This window comes from Chrysochloris asiatica, unplaced genomic scaffold (assembly GCF_000296735.1).
Source record: "Chrysochloris asiatica unplaced genomic scaffold, ChrAsi1.0 scaffold00126, whole genome shotgun sequence".
Lineage (NCBI taxonomy): Eukaryota > Metazoa > Chordata > Mammalia > Afrosoricida > Chrysochloridae > Chrysochloris > Chrysochloris asiatica.
This window is the reverse complement of record NW_006408644.1, coordinates 6,943,586-6,966,666: the sequence shown is the minus strand read 5'-3', so window position 1 is coordinate 6,966,666 and position 23,081 is coordinate 6,943,586. Positions and strand designations below refer to the sequence as shown.

The 23,081-nt window shown below is 38.8% G+C and overlaps 2 pseudogenes; both read right to left on the bottom strand.

Annotated features, from left to right (window-relative positions):
* Positions 1–13,839: 13,839 nt before the first annotated feature.
* Positions 13,840–14,469, bottom strand: LOC102841244 (annotated as a pseudogene).
* A 3,829-nt stretch (positions 14,470–18,298) lies between these two features.
* Positions 18,299–19,700, bottom strand: LOC102840865 (annotated as a pseudogene).
* Positions 19,701–23,081: the final 3,381 nt, after the last annotated feature.

Genomic DNA, 23,081 nt, shown 5'->3' with positions numbered 1-23,081 from the left:
ATTTTTTTCTGCTTTGTCTTCTATCTTAGCAGTATTGAGAGATTTGTCTTCCAGCTCACTGGTTTTGGCTTCTATCTCTTCAATTCTACTCTTTTGCCCTTTCAGTGTACTGTCCATTTCAGATATTTTATTATTAATTATCTGGACCTCTTTTTGCAGGTTTTGAATTGTTTCCAATGCTGTATCTATCTTGTTTGATTGCTCCTGTAGCACTTTCTTGACTTCTTCCTTATTTTCCTCCACCCCTTTTTAGAGCATTTGTATTTGTTTCCATATCATTCTTCTGAATTCCTTCTCAAGCAAATCCAAAACCTGTTCTTCTTCTACTTGAAATACTGTGTCTGCCTCCAGCTCATTTGTCTCAGTTACTATTTTCTGTTTTGGGATATGTTTTGAGATTTTTTGTTGTGTTTTCTTGGACATTTACAGTAGTTAGGTGGATTTTTAATGCTTAAATGGAAGTACGTTGTTGTGTTGTTTAGCTTGCTGAGTGCATCTTGGTGGATATGATTTGGAGATACACTTCCCTTTTCTCGTGTAATGCCTAGCAGCTTGTATTGGGTCCTGTCCTAATGGTGAGATGTCATGGGGTATGATTGTAGCTTGGTTATATGGCTGTGATTTCTGTCTCTTCTTGGCTAATGTAGGGAGAAAAAGCTCCCACCCCCAGGAAAAAAGTGTGATCAAAAGGACCAAAACCAGAAGCTATATAAAAGCAGAGACAAAAACCTCCACTCCAAAACAAAAATAAAATCGTAGCTGTCTGACCAGTGGCAAGAGTAAAGTGTCCCACCCAGGTCAACTTTAGGGCTGGGTCCCAGAGTTAGACATCATAAGAAGCTGCCAAAGGTTCAGTCCATGGGACTAATGGGGATCCTCCTCTCTGTGCAGTGGGATAATTCTGGGCTAAATTCTGGGCCCTTTTGGGGGTGGTGCCCAACTGCCTGAAGGTGGCCGGGCTGGACAACGGGGGCACAACAGGGAAGAGGAAGGGAAATGTGCAGAATCCCCCCACTCCTCTTTTTCCAAATGTCACTGTGCAGGTTTCACTGTATCAGTCTGGCTGTGGCCCCACCCTCTGAATGCAGCCTGGGTGGGAGTGCTCCGCAGGCAGAGTCCCGAGTTCTAATTGATTCTGGGATTATAGTATTTTCCTTTATATAGTGATTTTTCCACTGGTAGGTGCGGGAAACTGACACCCTGCACCTTATGGTAGATCTAAAGCTGTGGAGCAGCTCCTTAAAAGCACCTTCTCTAGATTTTTGGCACCTCCCCCACAGAGCTCATCCTACCTGACTCTGCTTGTCCCACCTCCAAAGCCGGTGTCTTAAGATGTTTGATAATATCTAGAAAGTTTTCATCATTTTGCCCACCTTATGCTCCATTATATTCGTAATTATGTTTGCAGTAAAGATGCATACTGTACTGCAAAGTCAGTTTGAACCACAGGGTCGGCAATGCAAGCTCATCAGCCTCTCTTCAGGAACTCTATACAGGGTTGCTATGGGTTGGAGCTGACTTGACATCACTTAACAACTACAATAAAAACAGCAATGGACTCTTGCCTTCAAAGCCACCTGAAAATTTCATTATGTTACTTACCACTGAACTTCTCTGATATAACTCCAGTTTATTTTTATTTATTTTATTTTAACTTTTTCCCCTCAAGTCCGTTCAGATGTTTCTTTTAGTGATAACCAACCTAGGACTGGCCAGGCACGATTTGAAAGAACTGCTGGTGCTGGATAGTTCTACTGTGTCCTACCCCTTTGATTCTGCTCCCAGCTACTGGGTCCACATGATGCAGAACCTTCCCTGGGGGTATCTACTTGTACAGGTCTCACCTCTGGTCATCATAAAATGAGTAAAATAAAAGAAGGAAAAATAAAATAAATAATATTCACACCTTTGTAAGTCACTGACAGGTTTCTGCAATGTGAATGCTCTTTTGCCCCTCTATTCACTCACTCCCATTCAAAATTATTGTGATGGGACATGTTGGCCACCCTAAATCAGAAGTGATCTTATTTCTTGTTTTTGTTCCAAATGTTTCTCCTGATAAGCACTCAATCCACTTATTTATTCCTTTATCTGAATCTCAGAGTTCTGGGACCATTCTCTGAATCTTTTAAAAATCTGTTTTCCATGTTCTGATGAAAAGAGTCTGCACAGTCTTTCTGCTTACTCTACTCTCAATCCCAACCTTCTAAAACTGTTTTATTTTGTGTCTATCATGTGTCCTGAAAGTTTCTATTTTTTAAAAAATTCAAATAGATATTTTTTGTTTATTTTTAAAGATTTAATATAAATGCAATCGTGTCATCTGGAAATAGAAAAAAAAATTTGTATTTTCCTTTCCCATATGGATGACATTTATTTATTATTCTTGCTTAATTACCCTGGCATAAACCTCAGAAAATCTACTGGATTTTGCAAATTAAGTTTTAGACTACATAAAGTTAGATGTTTTTGGTCATCATTCCAATGAAGAAATGAAATAGTTGCTTGTTCAAGTCAGAAGAGAGATCTGGGCTGGAATTAATATTAAGTAGAACTCCTGGTGTGATACTGTAGGATCACCACTGTAGTGAAAATCACAAGGTTGGCAGTTCAAACCCACGAGCTGCTCTTCGGAATCACTATACAGGTTCACTACAAGTTGGAACTGACTTGAAGGCACTTAAAAACAGCAATAATAGTTGTTGGTAATTGAAGCTCTGTGAAAAGATGATCTTGACCCTGAAGAGTGTTTGAGCACTTTAAGGAGGTCTTGTGCAGTATATTTGCCTAATGCAATATGCTGTTTATTGTCTTGACTACTCCCTGAGTGTTGACGGTGGATTCAAACAATATGAAGTCTTTGACAACTTCAATCTTTTCTTCGTTTATCATGATACTATTTATTGGTCTAATGGTGAGGATTTTAGTTCCCTTTACATTGAGGTGCTACCCATACCAAAGGCTGTGGTCTTTGAGTCCTCTCCATATTTAGAAAGCAAGGTTGCATCATTTGCATATTGTAGGTTACTAATGAACCTTCCTCCAATCCTGGTGTCATATTCTCATTCATATAATGCAGCTTCTCAAGTGATTTTCTCAGCATACAGATTGAATAAGTATGGTGAAAGAATAAAACCCTGGCACACACCTTTCCTAATATTAAACAATTCTGTGTTCCCTTCTTTTTGAATGACTACCTCTTGGTCTATGTTTAGGTTCTTCATGAGCACAATTGGATGCTCCAGAATACTCATTCTCCATAATGCTGTTCATAGCTTGTCATGATTCACACAATTGAAACTCTTTGCATAGTCAATAAAGCACAGGTAAATATCTTTCTGGTATTCTCTTCTTCTAGCTAAGATTCATCTGAAGTCAGCAATGAAATCCCTCATTCCATTTTCTCAACTGAATCTGACTTGAACCTCTGGCAGTTCTCTTTCAAAGTACTGTTGCAGCCATTTTTGAATTATCTTTAACAAACTTTTACGTGGATGCAATATGAATGGTATTGTCTGATGAGTCCCACATTCCATTGGGTCACCCATATTTGGAATGCACAAAAATATGGATCTCTTCCAATCAGTTGGCTAGGTAGCTGTCTTCCAGATTTCTTGGTATGGATGAGTGAGTGCCTTTAGTGCTTCATCAGTTTGTTGAAAGATTTCCATTTGTATTACATCAATTCCCAGAGCCTTGTTAGTTTTCAATGTCTTCAGTGCACATTGGACATATTCCTTTCATATCTTTGGCTCTTGATCATCTAGTACCTCTTGAAATGGTCGAACATTGAACACTTCTTTTTTGTACAGTGACTCTGTGTATTCCTTCCATCTTCTTTTGGTGCTTTCTGCATCGCATCATTCAATATTTTGCCCATAGAATCCTTCAATAGTGCAATTGAGGCTTGATTTTTTTCTTCAATTGTCTCAGCTTAAGAAATGCTGAATGTGTTCTTCCCTTTTGGTTTTCTAGCTCCAGGTCATTGCACATTTCATTATAATATTTGACTTTATCTTTTCAAGCTGCTGTTTTAAAGTTTCTGTTCAGCTCTGTTACCTCCTAATTTATTCCATTTGCTTTAGTATCTCTATGCTGGAGAGCAAGTTTCAGTGTCCTCTCTGACATTCACTTTGGTATTTTCCTTCTTTCTTTTCTTATTAATGACCTTTTGCTTTCTTCCTGCGTGATATGTCATCCCCCAACTCTTCTGGTATTTGGTCATTTGTGTCTAATGCATCAAATCTGTTCTTGAGTTGATCTCTAAATTCAGGTGTGATATGTTCAAGGTTTTATTTTTGGTCTCATGATCTTGTTTGAATTTTCTTCAGCTTCAGTCTGAACTTGCAAGTAAGCAATTGATAATCTGTTCTACAGTCTGGCCCTGGCCTTGTTTTGGTTGATGATAGTTTTTCCATTATCACTTTCTATAGAAGTAGTCAATTTGACTTCTGTATATTCCATCGCATGAGGTACATGTCTATAGTTATGTGTGTATTTTTTAATGTTGTTAAAAAAAGGTATTTGTAAGGAAGAAGTCTTGCAAAATTCTATCATGCAATATGCAGCATCCTTTCTGTCACCAAAGATTTTTTTTCTTTTTTCCAATGACTGATCATTCCTCTGTTTCTATCCTTTGTATTCCAATGGTCAGAAATTATCAATACATGCTTGCATGTTTGATCAATTTTAGACTGAAGAAGTTGGGAGAGATCTTCAATTTCATTATTACTGGCTTTAGTGGTTGGTATTTAAATTTGTCTAATAGTTGTGTTAACTGGCCTTCCTTGTAATCTTGTCGATATTATCCTACCACAGACAGCATAATACTTACAGATAGATCTTGAAATGTTCTTTTTGATGATGAATCTAATGCCATTCCTCTTCAATTTGTCATTACTGGCATAGTAAACCTTTGATTGTCATATTCAAAATGGCTTATTCCAGTCTATTTCAGCTCACTAATGCCTAGGATATCAATCTTTATGTGTTCCATTTCATTTTTGACAACTTCCAATTTACCTAGATTTATATTTAGTACATTCCATGATCTGATTATTAATGGATGTTTACAGCTGTTTCTCCTCACTTTTAGTTGTGCCCTATCATCAAATGAAGGTCCTGAAAACTTGCTCCATTTGCATCATTATGGTCATCTCTACTTTCATAAAACAACTCTTCCGCAGTCATATTTTGAGTGCCTTCCTACCGGAGGGGCTCATTTTCTGGCACTATATCTGAAGATATTCTGGTGTTCTTCAACATGTTTCAATATTCAATATTCTGGTGCTATCTGACATTTTCCCACTGCTATTCATATTTTTTCAGTGATTAAATATTTGGAAATAGTTTGTCTCTCTTTCTTCCTGGTCTGTCTTAATCTGGAAGCCTAGCTTCAGCCTGTCCATCATGGGTGATCCTACTGATATTTACAATATTGGTGGCGTTGCTCCTAGCATCACAGTAACATGCAAGCTACCACAGTATGACAAACTGACAGACAAGTGGTGGAATTTCAAGGATGGTGCCATGGAATCTTCATTGTAATGCATTATCTCAGCTAATTCCAATGTATACACACAGTTGAGAATTGTGGTTCTGGAAGAGTGGTGGTGGTTATGTGCTATGGTGTCTGTTCTGACTCATAGTGACCCTGCATAGGGTTTGTGAGGCTATAAATCTTTATGGGAGCAGAAAGTCTCATCTTTTGCCCTCAGAACAGCTGATAGTTTTAAACTGCTGGCCGTGAGATTAGCAATCTGACTTGTAACCACTACACTAACAGAGCAATCTTCTAAAATTAGATAAATTGACTCATTTACCCAAATGTGACAAAAAGAGATGCTGACTATAGTAAATTGGTTTTTACTAGCTACTTTTCTGTACAGGGGTGACTAAAACAATGATGTCCACCTTCTGTATGTTACTAATTGGTTATAAGGTCTTTGGTCAGATTTCATCTTTCTATGTTCTTCCTCTCTTCAGACCAAGACACTTTGCTTTCAGCTCATCATGTTGTTGTTGTTAGGTGCCATTGAGTTGGTACCGACCCATAGTGACCTTATGCACAGCAGAACAAAACACTGCCTGATCCTGGGCCAACCTCACTATTGTTGCCACGCTTGAGTCCATTGATGCTACCACTTGGCCAATCCATCTCATTGAGGGTCTTCCTCTTTTTCTCTGACCCTCCACCTTGCCAAGCATGATTTCCTTTTCCAGTGAGTGGTCCCTCCTGACAATATATCCGAAGTATGAGAGATGAAGTTTAGCCATCTTGGCCTCCAAGGAGCACTCTGGCTGCACTTCTTCTAGCTCATCATATATCCTCTTTTATCAGTAAGTTCATCAAACTACAAAAGAAATAATCATTTAGGGATGGAATTTGCCCATCTAATACAAATCCCTACTCTGTAAAATGATTGACCTACCTAAAAATGTATCTAAATTCATTCCTTAATTGCTTATACTACCTTATACTTCTAAGCCTCATGCCTCTTTTGATATTTTCTTTTGTGCATTTCCCTCTGTATTGAACAATCAGATAGTCTTTTTTCCTACCTCCCTATTTACTTCATGTGATCATCCATAGAAAGTTTTTTTTTTTTTTAAATTGATCAAGGAAAGTTTGGATAAAAAATACTTCAGACCTTTTATAATTCAAGTCTCATATTTTTACTGATAGGAAAACTTAATGCCAAAATCATCGAAAACTTGCCCAGAGTAACACAGTTAGTGACCAAGCTAAGACCAGCATCTGGGACTCTTGATTTCCTTTTCCAGGAATCTTCCCACTAGAGCAGGGGTAATTGACTTTAGAGAAGACAAACTAATAATTTTCTTCAAGTAGGGACAAGTCTGGGATGCAAAGGGAAGAAATTGGAGGAAAATAGTGAATTTTAAAAAAAACTTAGTCTGCTAAAGACATTTAACTTTAAACCACTATATTAGATTTCATTTTCCCCCATTTCCTGCCAGAAACAATAAAGTGACTTACTGTTGCACTGAGACCAAGGCAAGGCATTATACTTAAATCTGAGTTTAAATGATTTACAATTGAGTGGTAAGATGGTCTTATATACTGGGTTTACCAGGATATTTCTGAATGCCACAGACCAGTCAAGTGACCCTTGTCAAATCACAATGAGGCTGTTTCCCTCAGTTTCTTCATTTTACAAGGAGGACTCTACTCAGAATGCTTAGACAGAGACCAATGAGAAAGCAGTGGCTTTAAAAGAAAGTGACTTATTGAAGCGATATTGGCTATGAGTACCTCAGTGACTGAATTTTACTAAGGATAAAATTAAGATATAGAAAGGTGAATGGACCCCTTCTTTGCCTCACCCTGTGGTTTGAGTAATTAGCACATTTGAAACAACATCATCAACAACAAAAAACAACAACTTCAGGATGAATAAAATATCATACTTTAAAATGGGAGAAAAATCTTCAGCATGAGAAGGTAGTTTTCCTCTTGCTAATATTTTTTGTTTCTCAATATGCCCTTTGAATGTTACCAGAAGAATGTGAGCTTGATATAGAGAGACAGGATAAGAAAGAGACTGTTCAAATAAGAATTTGACAAAAGAGTAGTAACTGGAGGGAGAAAAAACCCCTCTGTGAAACGTGGTAAAGTCAAGCAATTTGGGTGAAAAGAACATGTGGCACAGTGCAACAGTATGTGCCAAGGAGGATAGGTGGGAACTATCATATGCCTTGCCAAAGAACTTTTAATTAAAACAAAAACAAAAACAAAAACAAAACTAAGAAAACTAGGAGATAAACAGATAGTCTCCAAGTTACTCTGGAAAGCCAATCACAAATATAATCTAGAAGCAGCTCACTTAATTCCACTCTATTCCTATACAACAAATCAGATTGGCATATAACATTCATGTGCCTGGAAATGCTCACCTAAAAATTGCTTTGGGGCTGTTGTTTGATAATTTATATGAATAAAGAAGATTAAGAAACCACCAAAAACACAGAGAACCCAACAATTTTCTTCTCCAGAGAAGGTTTCAAGGACCAGATCCAGTCAACGGTGAATTGTAAACATTCTGGTTATTCAAAGAGGCTGCCTTTTTTTTTTTTTTTTTTTTTTTAAATGTTATTGTGAATTATATGGTAGTTTACATGGGAGAACATTAGTTTTACATTCATTCTATCGTATATTGTTTCATTGCCATGGTTACAGTCCCCTCCTTGCATCATCAACCAACCAAAGGGTATACCCTGCAAGCCTGCCCCCTACACTAACCTCCCCCAGTCTTCAGCACACAGTAGCTCTCCCTCTCTGGATCTAAAGTCCCAAGCTGCTCCATTGCTCCACATCATCGTCTCTGCCTCCATCTCAGGCATCACTGCTTCTCTGGGTAGGGTCCCGCTCTCCACTCTTCTCCGTTGATGGTCCTAGGGACCTCTGCTCCTAGACTGGAAAGTTAATCACTCCCTTCCTTGCTATAAAACGTCTACCTTTACATTTCCAGCCCTCACAATCAGTCCTGATAACAATTATTCACTATTGTATCACAAGAGACCCATCTGCATTTCATTTCATCAGCTCCATGTGGACAGATTCGATACTACTCATTGGAGATTCTCCCTTCCTCAAGTGCCCCTGGCTCTAGGTTCCCTCTTGAAACCTTGTAAGCCAGTCACTTCTTGTCAAAGAGTCTGCCCTTTATATATGATGACATGAAACTTCCACTAGGACAGGTACTTGGAGTTTTTGTTTTATAGATACCAGAGATGGTTTTGTATTCACCTATCTATTCTTGCTCACCCAGTCACCCTCGTGTTCAATGACACATTGGCTAAGACGCCAACCAGGGCATACAATACATTGAAATGATCCACACAGAGATCAGGCCTATTACTGGGACCTCATTAGCGCCTTAGCTCAGTCAACTAATTGTAATGAAAGCTCCATTCAGGTGGCTATGATGAATTTCCAAGACTTAAATTAGAGGTACTGAAAAAGAATAATATATTTCACAACATAAATTTGCTGCAGAGAAACCCCTGTTAATCATAAGCAAGTAATTTCAGCGCGATCAGTTTCTTTTTGTGTATTTTTTTCTGGGCATTTGGTGAGCTTTTTTTTCCTTGGAGACTTGCATCCTTCAGTTTTGGAGAGCTCTGGTAGCGTAGTGGTTATGAATCGGGCTGCGAACCTTAAGGCCAGCAGTTCGAAACTACCAGCCGCTCCGCAGGAGAAAGATGAGGCGTTCTGCTCCTGTAAAGATTTACAGCCTCGGAAAACCTGTACATGGTCGCTATGGGTTGGAACTGATTCAACGGCACTTAACAACAACAACATGTATCGGATAATTTCATATACACTTTTCTTAAATCCTGTTAGGTGGATATTAGACTTCCAAATTAATTATTACATTTTATTATTTCTTATCTTCTACTTTCCATATCTTTAACTTTTTTGCTATTTTATCTTCTAATATTTTGATTAAATTTCTTATTTGTTCTATACTTTTTTGAAAAATTCAAACTTATGTTCTGGTTCTTTATTCTTTTTTCATAAAATTCTACTTTTTTTAATGGATGTGATAATTTCTTAATCATTGAGGATATTTATAACTTTTAAAAAGGCTTTTTTGAAACTGAAAAAGAATTACTTGGTTCAAAGTCCAGTGCTGATCCTACAGCGCCATGCCAGGGGTCCATATATATATGAACTTAATATAGGTGTCTATGATTATGTAGCAATACTTTTTAACTTACCTTGTATATAAATGTAAAGGTATATATTGTTGTTGTTGTTAAGTGCTTTTCAGTAAGTTCTGACTCATAGTTACCCTGTATAGGGTTTCCAAGGAGTGACTGGTGGATTTGAAGTTCTAGTCTTACAATTCAGTGCTGATCCTCCAATGCCACACCAGGAGTCCATGGACTGCACAGTTCATTTGAACTGCAAGGCCAGTGGTTCAAACCCATCAGTCGCTCTTTGGAAACCCTATATAGGGGTGCTATGCGTTGGAGCTGACTTGACAACACTTAACAACAATAATAATATATACATGTACATTATATATGTAAGGGTGGACTCCTGGTGTGGTACTGTAGTATCAGCACTGGATTGAGAACCACAAGGTTGGCAGTTTAAATCCACCAACTGCTCCTCAAAAACCCTATATAGGGTCACTATGGGTCGGAACTAACTTGACGACACTTAACAACAACAACAACATATATAAGGAAATGATAAAAATTATTGCTACGAAATCATAGAAATCTCTATTAAGCAAACATATAAAAATGTGAAACTATTGTTTCTTGACATATCATTCATCTAGGTCTATACACTTCTAAAGGCATTATTTCCGTCTCTCTAACTCTTCCCCAAGTAATCATGTGCTCTTCAGTTTGCACCACGTGAAAACAGTAGTTTTGACATCCTCAAGGGATTCAGATTGTGTTCCTTTAAAATGTTCTTTGAATTTTAGGAACAAAATATCTGAAGGGGCAATAGGAATGCAGGGAGAATAGGGTAAGTTGTCCCAATGAAATTCTCCTAGGACTGTCTTTGCTACCCTCAAACAATGTGCAAGTGTATACTTTTGATGGGAAAAAAATCCTTGGCGCAAAATCTCTTGCATTTTTCTCACCAATTCAGTCTTCAATTTTCTTCATAATAAGCCCCCATGATCATCCTGTGTCCTTGCAGATAATCTATAAAGATTAACCTTTGGATTTTTATCATTAATGCAAATGTATCCATGAATGTGGTGGAGTATAAAGGGGATAAAGTTAGGAAAACTTCTTAGACTTAACCAAACACCTTTAGGGAATGAGTCACTGGGTCTTGAGGTTAAGGGTCACAGACTTCAGAGATACCGTAGTCAAATTGGCATAACACAGTCCACCAAGACAGTGTTAAATCATTGAGTGCAATCATTGAGCCTAATCAAAACATGATTTGTTGAATGTAAAACTGATTATCTTGTCATCAGTCAAGTCACAATAAAAACGAACAAAACAAAAACAGTCTGGTACTGGTACAATGAAAGATATATATATATCAATGGAACAAAATGTTCTAGTAAATCTATATACCTATGGTAAATTGATATTTGAAAAAGGACTGAGATACTCTTGAGGGAGGTAGGGCAAGTTTGTGGATTAAGCAGAAAGACTGTGTAGACACTCTATGGAAAGTATATAAAAAACTGGATGAGATAGATGCAGAACTGGGTCCTGGAACTCAGAACTTCAGATGAGAGGATAGAGAAGCTCAGAGGGGTTGAGAAAGAAGGAGGAATGGAATTAAGATACAAAGAGAGGAAGTGGGATAAGTGATTTAACATTGATATTGCAGCCATTTAGATGAAATGAAGTGTATGCTTTTTGAATGTAAAACTGATAATCTTTCTGTAAACCTTCTCTAAATTCACAATGAAAAATAAACAAATTTGAATACATCAAAGAACTTTTCACTAAAATCTATTATTACTATTAACATTTTTACAAAAAGTTAAAACTGAAAAATTTAGACAAAACACACACACAAATTATAAAATATCTCTATTTTTAAATGATATTACCCTATATATACAAAAGCCCTAAATAAAACTCAGCTAGAAAATGACTATAACTAATTGAAAGATTCAGCAATGTGACAAGGTACAAGATCAACACATAAATATCAGTTAGATTCCCTTGACACTAACAAAAAGAACTCTGAAAAAGAAATAGGGAAACAACACAATTTACAATAGCTTCCCAAAAGTTGAAATATTTAGGAATAAATATAAGCAGACAAACAAAAGACCTATACAAAGAATAGTGCAAAACACTATTACAAAAAGCCAAAAGAGACCTACATAAATGGAAAAATATATCATGTTCGTGGATATAAAGATTTAATATTGTGAAAATGTCAATAATACCTAAAACAATCTACAGATACAATGCTATACAAAATCAGATTCCACCACCATTCTTTAAAGAGATGTGAAAACTAATCACCAACTTTCTATGGAAAAAAGAGATGCTGGATAAACAAAAAAGCACTATAAAAGAAGAAGAACAAAGTAGAAGGCCTCAGCTTCCTGATATCAAAACCTAATACACCACCACAGAAGTCATGTTGTTGTTGTCATGTGCCCTCGAGTCGATTCTGATTCCTAGTGATCTGGAATAGAATTTCCAAGAGCAGCTGGTGGGTTTGAACTGCTGGCCTTGGTGTTACTAGTCCAGTACTTATTCTACAGCCCCATACTAGGTCTAAATAGTAGTCATGTTGTTGTTGTTAGGTGCCATCAAGTTGGTACCAACTCATAGCTACCCTATGCATAACAGAATGAAAAACTGTATGGTCTTGCACCAACCTCACAGTCATTGCTACATTTGAGCCCATTGCTGCTGCCACTGTGCCAATCCATCTCATTAGGGGTCTTCCTCTTTTTCTCTGACCTTCCACTTTATCAAACATGATATCATTCTCCAGGGTGAGAGATGACATCTGGCCTTCCTGGCTTCCAAAGAGCATTCTGGCTGTACTTCTTCCAACACAGATTGGTTTGTTGTTCTCGCAGGTCACCATACTTTGAACATTCTCCTCCAAGACTATAACTCAAATGCATTCATTATTTTATAGTCTTCTTTATTCACTGACCAACTTTCATATGCATATGAGTTAATTGAAACTACCACAGCTTGAGTCAGATGCACTTTATTCCTCAAATTGATATCTTTGTTCTTGAAGCAAGACAAGAAGTTTTGTGCAGCAGATTTTCCTAATGTAATATGTCTGATTTCTTGACTGCTGCTTCCATGAGTGTTGATGGTTGATCCAAGCAAAATGAAGTCTTTGAAAACATCAATCTTTTCTCCAGTTATATGGATGTTGTTAATTAGTCCAGTGTTGAGGATTTTGTTTTCTTTGCATTGCAGTGCAACCCATACCAAAGGTTTGTGGTCTTTGATCTTTATCATTTTAAGTCCACTTCGCTTTCATGAAGCAAGATGTATCATCTGCATATCATAGGTTGTTAATGAGTCTTCCTCCAATCCTGATGCCATGTTTTTCTTCATATAATCCAGCTTCTTGAATTATTTGCTCAGCATACAGATTGAATAAGTATGGTGAAAGATTATAGCCCTGGCAAACACCTTTCCTAATTCTAAACCGTTTGGCGTTCCCTTTTACCATTTGAACACTTGTTTCTTGGTTTATGTGTAGGCTCCTTATAAGCGCAATTAAGTATTGCAGAATACTCATTTTCCTGAATGTTGTCTATAACTTGTCATGACCCACGCAATCGAAAGCTTTGTGCAGTCAGGAAAACAAAGGTAAACATCTTTCTGCTATTCTCTGCTTTCAGCCAAAATCCACCTGATATCAGCAATGATATGCCTCATTCCATGCACTCTTTTGAATCTGACTTGAACCTCTGGAAATTCTCTATCAGTTTATGGTTGAAGCTGCTTTTGTATTATCTGTAGTAAAATTTTATTTGCATGTGATATTAATGATATTGTCTGATCATTTCTGCATTCCATGGGTAACCTTTCTTTAGAATGGGAACAAATACGGATCTCTTCCACTCAGTTGGTCAGGTAACTTTCTTCTAAATTTCTTAGCATAGATGAGTAAGTGCCTCCAGTGCTGCATCATCAGTTTTTTGAAATATTTCAATTTATCGTTCATCAATTCCATTTATATTTCGTCAGTTCCCAGTGTTCTTTGCCAATGTCTTCAATGCACCGTGGACTTCTTCCATCAGTATCATTGTCTTTTTTTCTTTTTTGATGTAAAAGGAAGCTTTATTGTTTTCATCTGGTCGGTGGCTTGGGAGAAGAGGGCCTCCAAAGTGTTGACTATGCTGTCTCTGTGGTTGGAGAGCAAGGTTCAGGCAGAAGGTTTGTGGAGTGCAGGGGAATGCTGAAAGGCCCTTTACAGGTTGTGGGGCTCCACAGGCTCTTCCTAGTCATGCTTGAGAGTGAGCCTCTTGAAGAGACATTCACCCAGCCCTGCCTGGGGACCAGCCATCCTATGTAGGTTGGTCAAGTGGTCGCCTTCTTCTTTATATTTTTCACCTCCTCGAGGAAATGGTTCTCCATAAAGTCACAGAGGTGGGAGTCTGTGTGGTTAGCACCCACAGCATGCAGATCCAGAAGAGACTGGTTTAGGTTCTTCTCCAGAGCCAGGGCGGCTTCTATGGTGTCCAGGGTTCTTCCCCACTCATGTTGGGATGGCTTCTGCATGTCCTGGAAGAGTGTGCGACTACCACACTGGTTTTGCAGTTTCAAGAGACGCTCAGCACCCTTGCACTTCTGCTTTGCCATCTCACAGAAGAAGCGTCCCACACCTTCCAAAACCACATCATCGCGATCAAAACAGAAGCACAGAGAGAGGTAGGTGTAAGAGGCCTGCAGATGCAGATTAACCAGATGGTTGAGTCGAGCCTCCGCTACAGCAGAATAATTCTGATGGATCTGAGAGCTCATGGTTGGTTGAATATTTAGAGTTAACCACATAAAAAAACAAACAAAAAAAACCTGGTCCTGGTAACAGGGAATAGTCAAGAAGATGGTCCCAGAGAAGAGATTGCACCTAAAGAAGTGGTTAGAGGTGGTCCGAGGCTGGAGGTGGGGGATCCCCCAGATCTGTTCTGTCCAAACACTGTTGAAGCAAGACACAGATCCACGGGACCACAGTACAAACTTCTCATTGTCTTCTGATCATATGTTACCTCTTGAAATAGTTGAACATTGATTTTTTTTTTTTGTACAGTGTATTCCTTCCATCTTCTTTCATTACTTTCTGTATCATTCAATATTTTGCCCATAAGAATCCTTCAGTGTTGAAAGTTGAGGCTTGAAATTTTTCTACAAAATCCTAACGAGAAATGCTGAGTGTGTTCTTCCCTTTGGATTTTCTAACTCCAGGTCTTTGCACATTTTACTATAATATTGACTTTGTCTTCTTGAGTTGCCCTTTGAGAACAGCAGTTTGACTATTTCCCTTTGACAACAGTAGTCACATCAGTTTGATCATGGGACAAAAAATACATACATAGAACAATGGAACAGAAATGAGAATCCAGGAAGAAATCCATTCTTCTTTGAAGAGCTTATTTTAACAAAGGATCAAAACTCATTAAATGGGGTAAGAAATCATCTCTTCAAAAAATGGTGCTGGCAAAACTGTATACATATATTTGTAGAAAAATGAAAATAGTCTCCATATCTTACACCATATGCAAAAATATTCAAGATTGATCAAATACTTAAATGTCAAACTTAAAACTATACAGATCATCATGAAAAAATATGGACAAACTTAAGAGTCCTAATACATGACATATTCAAGCAGAACTAAAAATATACTAACAGCTGAAGATAAATAGGTGACTGGATTTTCCTAAAAATTAAACACTTATGCACATCAAAAGATCTCACCAAAAGAATAAAAAGAGAACCTACAGACTGGGAAAAAAATTGGCAATGTCATATTAGACAAGGTCCTAATCTCTAAAATTTATAGAAAGCTTCAACAACTCCTTTACAAAAAGACAAATGATAAAATTAAAAAATTGGCAGAGAACATGAACACTTAACCCAAGAGACATTCAGATGGCCAACAAACACATGATGATATATTTGTGAACATTAACAATCGTTGTTGTTGTTAATTTTCTAATCATAGCAACCCTATGCACAACAGAAAGAAACATTGCCTGGTCCTTTGCTATTCTCACAATTGCTGTTAAGCTTGAGCCCATAGCTGCTACCACCGTGTCAAGTCACCTTGTTGGGAGTCTTCCTCTTATACACTCACCCTCCACTTAACCAAATGTGATATCCTTCACAGGGACTAGTCCCTTTTGATAACATGTCCTATGTATGAGAGACAAAAATCTCACCATCCTGTCTTCTAAGCAGCATTCTGGCTGTACTTCTTCCAAAGCAGTTGTGTTCTTTTAGCAGTCCATGGTACCTTTAGTATTCTTTTCCAGCACCATAATTCAAATACACTAATTATTCTGTCTTCTTTATTCATTGTTCAAATTTCACATGCATATGAGGTGATTGAAAATACCATGACTAAGGTCAGAAGCACCTATACTTCTAACTGACATCTTAGCTCTTGAACACTTATTTTTTGTTGTTGTTGTGATGTTAAAAATTTCCACTTTTTTGTAGTTGCATTATTATTATTAATCATTTTATTGTGAACTGAGTGATAGTTTACATGGGAGAACATCAGCTTTACACCATTGTTTCATTGCAATGATTACAATCTCCTCTGTGCATCATCATTCAACATTATTTGCTTCCATTCCCTCTGTTTTTCTTTTTTGTGTGTGTGTGTCGGGGGGAGAGATGTACACACACAAAATTAAACAGCTGAAGGGCACATTCTGCAAGTCTGCCTCCTGGCCTAAAGCACTTAGTCCCTCTCTTTCCATGAGCCCAGAGTCCTTCGCTGTTCCCTCTCTCCATGTCACCATCTCTGGTGTCACTGCTTTTCTGGATATGGTCCCGTATCTGGCTTGTGCTCTTCTTCCTTGATGGTCCTAGGGCCCTCTGTTTCTGGACTGTAAGATTAACTACTTCCCTATTTTTGCACAAAACTTCTACCTTTACAGTTGTGACAGTCACAATTAGTCATGATAATAATTACTCACTATTGAATCATAAGAATCTTATCTCTATCTCTTTTTTTTATCAGACCTGTCTAGACAAGATGAAAACTATTCAGTGGGAACTCTATCTCCACCCCCCCTCTTAAACTAAACTCCCTCTTGAAACTTTGTAAACCAGTCACTTCGTGCCTTTATTACCCCCTCATTTTAGGTACCCAATGCCTAAGCTACCTGTCCCTATCTACCCTGTATACAGAGGGGATAGGATTGATACTAGCTGTTAAGACTCCTTCCCTTTCTGTTGGTATTTTGAGCAACTACATCCATGAGTATAGGTCAAGTTCATCAAATTTTAGCAATTTACACTTGCTTTCTTTATCAAAAATTGTTTTTTTTTTTTTAAATCGTCCTCTTGTTGAGTTCTGATTATCAAGTCATCGAGGCTAGGTCAGATGGGTACTATCTGCCAGTTTGGGTGTTCTTGTGCGTCTTCCCTCATTTCATATAAGCTGAATGCTTCACTCTCAGCTCTAGAGCTCCATGGCTATGTCCTTGTCCATGGGCTTAGGAGTCTCCATGTCTCAACCAGTCCTTCCTCTTCTTTCTCTCATCTCCAGTTCAATGGGAGTCTATGGAATGTGGTTGAACTCAGCCCATTTCTACATTGCTGCCTTTCCCCCTCTTCCACTCACTAGTAGACCAATGTGGTCATCAACAAGCTTACATGCCTGCTCATGTGTTCCCTTTGAGTTCAGTCTTGGAGTGGGGTTTGTTCTGAAGGGACTTGATTGCTTGCCTTGATGGCTTCCTGTCAAATAACTTGCTTATTCTTGTAGTAACCAATCATGATGCCATTTTTTTCCCCTGCAGATCTTTCTTTGAAGATGTATCTTCTGTTGCTCTAGTTGTTCCAGGCTGGTATGCTTGTCCTTTCTAGTGGGAATGTCCCACCTCAGAAGGTCTGGATGGGACTCAGGATTCCACCTAAGGTCCTATACACTCTAAAGGCTAAGCAAGAAGCCTATTTCACTGGACAAGTTCTAGAACCCCTTTAAGGTATTCCAATCAGTTATAGGCTGAAGACAGGCTTACAAGCTTCCTGTCATCATGTTTCCTGACATTCCTTTCTATCCCACTGAAATGTCTATTTTACAATAGTAGGCAAGGGAAACCAATATTCATAAGACAGTCAAGCATTTTAAGATTATTTTCCCTTTTTTACACCTTCAGACTATACATCAATCTCTGTAACACAGAGCTCTGTTGTTCCAAGGTTGGGCATGCATCACTATCTATGTCCCATTTAGACAATACAAACCTGTCTCAGTGTTCCCTTATCTACCTTGATCTTCTACTCCCGTCCCCTTCTTTTTTTTTATGGAATTGTACCATTTTATTACAAAAAAATCTCACAAACATGAAAATAGTATCTGAAAAAGGAAACTAGACTATTAACCTCCATCTGTAGAACTGGGGGAGGACAAGGCAGGCAGTGAGTTTCTTAGCCTATTTGGTGCCAGGCTGTAACAGTGGGAAGGATAAGAAAAGAACCAATGTAAAATCAGTAAAATCAATGTAAAATTTATATTTAATATATTTTTATACAAATATACAGAGAAATAGAAAACATAAATTCTGAGGGGCTTGGGGGAAATGTGAGGAACTTTGCAAGAGCTGGAGCCATCTACTCAGGCCAACTTGATCTCCTCCTTGACCCCTTTGGCTTCGGGCTTCTCCTCCTTGGTTTTCTCTTCTTCTGTGACTTCTTTCTTCTCTCTGAGTCGTTCTCTTTTTCATCATCAATTTTGACTCTCTTGGCTTTTTTGAAGTTGGAAGAGTTCTTGCAGCCACCCTCTCCCTCCTCATCAGAGTTGGAGAACTCTGCTTCACAAGCCATAATTTGTCAGAGGAACAGATTAGCATGTGTTTGTCAGGGTCCTCTTCATCCTCATCACTGCTTTCCTCTGGAATGGCATCCTCAGCAATTGCCTGCATTTGGACCCTAGGTGCATGGGGCAACATCCTCAGGTTCTCAAACAGTCTCTATTTGATCTTCTCCAAGTACTCATTAGTGTTCTGGTTGGTCATATTGGAAGGGCTGATGCAAAGCTTGAAATCTGGTTCAAAGTATTCAGAGTAGTCACTGTATGGAAGCTCGTTAGCGATATCTGTGCTCAGGGCCACAGCTGTTTCATATGTCCAGCACTGAGCAACATTCCAAATGGTGTAACCACCTCCTCCCAGCATCAGCATTGGCAGGTTACAGTTCTTCACAAATTCCACACACTTGGCATGCCTTTGATGGTCAATGAAACAACCTAATCAATCCCCAGACAGGGAGTCAGAGCCACACTGTAAGACGACTGCACTAGACTGGAACATCTCCATTACTTTGGATATTACCAGCCTGAAAATGACCTCATAAGATTCATCATCAATCTCATCTTGGAGTGGGTAGTTAACAGCATAATACTTGCCTTTGCCAGCATCAATAACCCATAATCCCCTGTTCCAGGGAATTACTCTCCATACTTGTGAAAGGACACAGTCAAGACCCTGGTCTGTGGTATAGAAGGCCTCTTCCATGCCATCATCATGGTGAATATCAATGTCAATATGCAGCACCCTCTGTTGATACTTTAGCAGTTCTAGGTGGCCAAGACAATATCATTGATGTAATAGAAGCCATATTTCTCAGACTTCTTTGCATGGTGCAGGCCCCAGTGCAATGTACAATGATGTCTGTCTGCTGCTTATTAAGTTTCACAGCACTTCCACAAAGCCACCAGTAGAAAACTGACAGAACTAAAATAAGCCATCAAATACTGGGCAGTCTTCACCAACATCGAATCTCTGTATCTACTTGCTATACTCAGACATGTTGTCTGGGCGGATGGAGCACAAGAATTTAATGCAGTCATCACTGTGGTACATGGTCATCTCCTCAGCTTTGGCTTTGAGGGGGCGATAGATTTCCATCTTTTGGTAAAGACGAGAGTTGAGCAGCAAATTGTGAGTCATGGGGATTTGGTGAGATTTCACTGGGTGATCTTGCCCATAGTAGTAATTTACAACATCCTCAGAGAAGTGGTGATGCCAGAGATGGAGGCAGAGACCTAACATGGAGAGACAGAGCAGCTGAACCCTTCCCTTTCTTGTGTATTGCCCTCCCAAACACCTGAACTATGATGTGTTTGCCCAATACCCTGTGCTCTATTGCCTCCTCGCTCCACCTCCCCCAAATCCCTCATCCCACCACCCACCAATAACCAACAAATATTCCTCTCCCCCCTTTTAGTATGGGTATCCTTTTTAAGCATTTACAATAATGATCTTATACAACATTTTTCCTTTTGTGACTGTCCAATGTCACTCATGTATGATGTTCTTGATATCATCCCATAACTCTTCTGGTCTTCTGTCTTTAGTGTTTAATGTATCAAATCAGTTTGTCAGATGATCTCTAAGTTCAGGTGGGATATATTCAAGGTCATATTTTGGCTCTCATGGACTTGTTTTCATTGTATTCAGCTTCAGTTTGCATTTGCATATAAGCAATTGATCAACTGATCGTCTGTTCTACAATCTGCCCCTGGCCTTGTTTTGACTGATGATATGGAGTGTTTCCTTTGTCTCTTTCTGCAGATGTAGCCAAGTTGATTTCTATGTATTCTATCTGGTGTGGTCCATGTGTATAGTCATCTCTTATGCTGTCTAAAGAAGGTATTTGAAATGAACAAGTCATTGATTTTGCAGAATTCTAGCATGCATTCTTCAGCATCATTTCTATCACCAAGGCCGTATTTTCCAACTACTGATCCTTCCTCTTTGCTCCTAACCTTTGCATTCAATTCACCAGTAATGATCAATAAATCTTGATTGTATGTTTGATTAATTTCACATTGAAGAAGTTGGTAGAATTCTTCTATTTAATCCTCACTGGCTTTCGTGGTTTGTGCAAAAATTTGAATAATAGGGGTGTTAACTGGGCTTTTCTGTAGGCGCATGGATATTATCCTATCACAATCAATGTTGTACCTCATGACTGATCTGGATATGTTCTTTTTAACAATTAATACAACACCATTTCTCTTCAATTTGTCATTCCTGGCATAGTAAACCATGTGGTTTGAAGGAATTGGCAAAGAACAAGGCATCAGGAATTGATGAAATAGAAATGGAAATATTTTAAGAAAGTGAGGCAGCACAGAAGAAATTGGGAAGACACTATCTGATTGGAAGAGATCTGTATTTGTGCCTATTCCAAAGAGAGGTGACCCAATGGAATGCGAAAACCATCGGGCAATCTAGTTGATATCTCAAGCGAGTAAAGTTTTGCTAAAGGTAATACAGAAAGGGCTGCAAGCATACATTGACAGAGAACTTCCAGAGGTTCAAGCCGTATTCAGAAGAGGCCGTAGAACGAGGGATATCACTGCTGATGTCCGATGGATCTTGGCTGAAAGCAGAGAATATCAGAAATATGTTTACCTGTGCTTTATTGACTATGCAAAGGCGTTCGATTGTGTGGATCATGACAAGCTATGGACAACATTGCGAAGTATGAGTAATCAGGAATACTTAATTGTGCTCATGAGGAATCTGTACACGGATCAAGAGGCAGTTGTTTGAACAGAAATGGGAACACTGAATGTTTTAAAATTAAGAAAGGTGTGCAACACGGTTGTATTCTTTCACCATACTTATTCAACCTGTATGCTGAGCAAATAATCTGAGAAACTGTGTTCCATGAAGAAAAACGTGGCATCAAGATTTAAGGAAGAAACCTTAGGGGATTCACTTCATCCTGATGAGTCTATAAGGCATGGACTCTAAGACTAGTGTAAAAATCATCTCTGAGAGGGCATATGCACAAGAACACCCACACTTGCAGATAATACCCACTTGACCTGGCTTCAATGACTGCATGATCAGAGCTCAACTAGAAGAATAAAGAAGAGTAAAAAAAGAGTAATTTGATACAAGTTGATGAATTTGACCTACACCTATGGATGCAGTAGCTCAAAAAAGGGAACAAATCTTTATAGCAAGGATCATTCCCACCCCTCCACACACAGAGTAGACAGGGATGGGCAACTTGGACATTGGCTACCCAAAATTGGGGGGATACAAAGGCAAGAAGTGACTGGCTTACAAGCTTTCAAGAGGGAACCTAGATCCAGAGGGTGTGGAGGAAGGTAGAATCTCCACTGAGTAGTATCCAATCTGTCTAGGTGGGGCTGATGAAATGAAATGCAGATGGGTCTCTTGTGATACAATAGTGAATAATTGTTATCAGGACTGATTGTGAGGGTTGGAAATGTAAAGGTAGACGTTTTGTAGCAAGGAGGGGAGTGATTAACTTTTCAGTCTAGAAGCGGAGATCTCTGGGACCATCAAGGGAGAAGAGTGGAGTGTGGGACCCTACCCAGAGAAGCAGTGATGCCTGAGATGGAGGCAAAGATGATGGCGTGGAGAGATGGAGCAGCTGGGGATTTTAGACCAGAAAGGGAGAAGAGCTGTGTGCTGACGATCCTGGGGCAGGCTTGTAGTGTATACCCTTTGGTTGGGTGATGATGTATGGAGGGGATTGTAACCATGGCAATGAAATGATATATGGTAGGATGAATGTAATACTAATGTTCTTCCATGTAAACTATCATATAATTACAATAAAACATTAAAAAAAAGAATTAAGGAAGACTCATTAACAAATTGCATTATGCAGATGATACAACCTTGCTTGCTGAAAGTGAAGAGGACGTAAAACATTTACTGATGAAGATCAAAGAACATAGCCTTCAGAATGGATTACATCTCAATGTAAAGAAAACAAAAATCGTCACTACTGGACCAATAAACAGCATTCTTATCAATGTAGAAAAGATTGACGTTGTCAAGGACTTCATTCTTCTTGGATCAACTATCAACACTCACAGAAGAAACAGTCAAGAGATAGGACGACGTTTCACATTAGGCAAATCTGCTGCACAAGACCTTTTTAAAGTGTTGAAGAGCAAGAATGTCAGCTTGAGGACTAAGGTTCACCTGACCCAAGCCATCGTATTTTCAATAACCTCATATGCATGTGAAAGCTAGACAGTAAATAAGGAACACTGTAGGAGAATTGATGCTTTTGAGTTATGGTGTTGGAGGAGAATATTGAAAGTGCCATGGGCTGCCAAAAGAACAAATAGATTCGTGTTGGAAAAAGTGCAGCTACAGTGTCCTTGGAGGCCAGGATGGCCAAATTTCGTCTCTCATACTTCAGACATATTGGCAGGTGGGACCAGTCGCTGGAAAAGGATATCATGTTTGGTAGGGTGGAGGATTGGAGAAAAAGAGGAAGACCCTCAATGAGATGGATGGATGCAAGAGTGGCAACAATAGTGAGGTTGGCCCATGATCAGGTAGTGTTTCATTCTGCTGTGCATAGGGTCGCTATGAGTCGGTACCAACTTGAAGGCACCT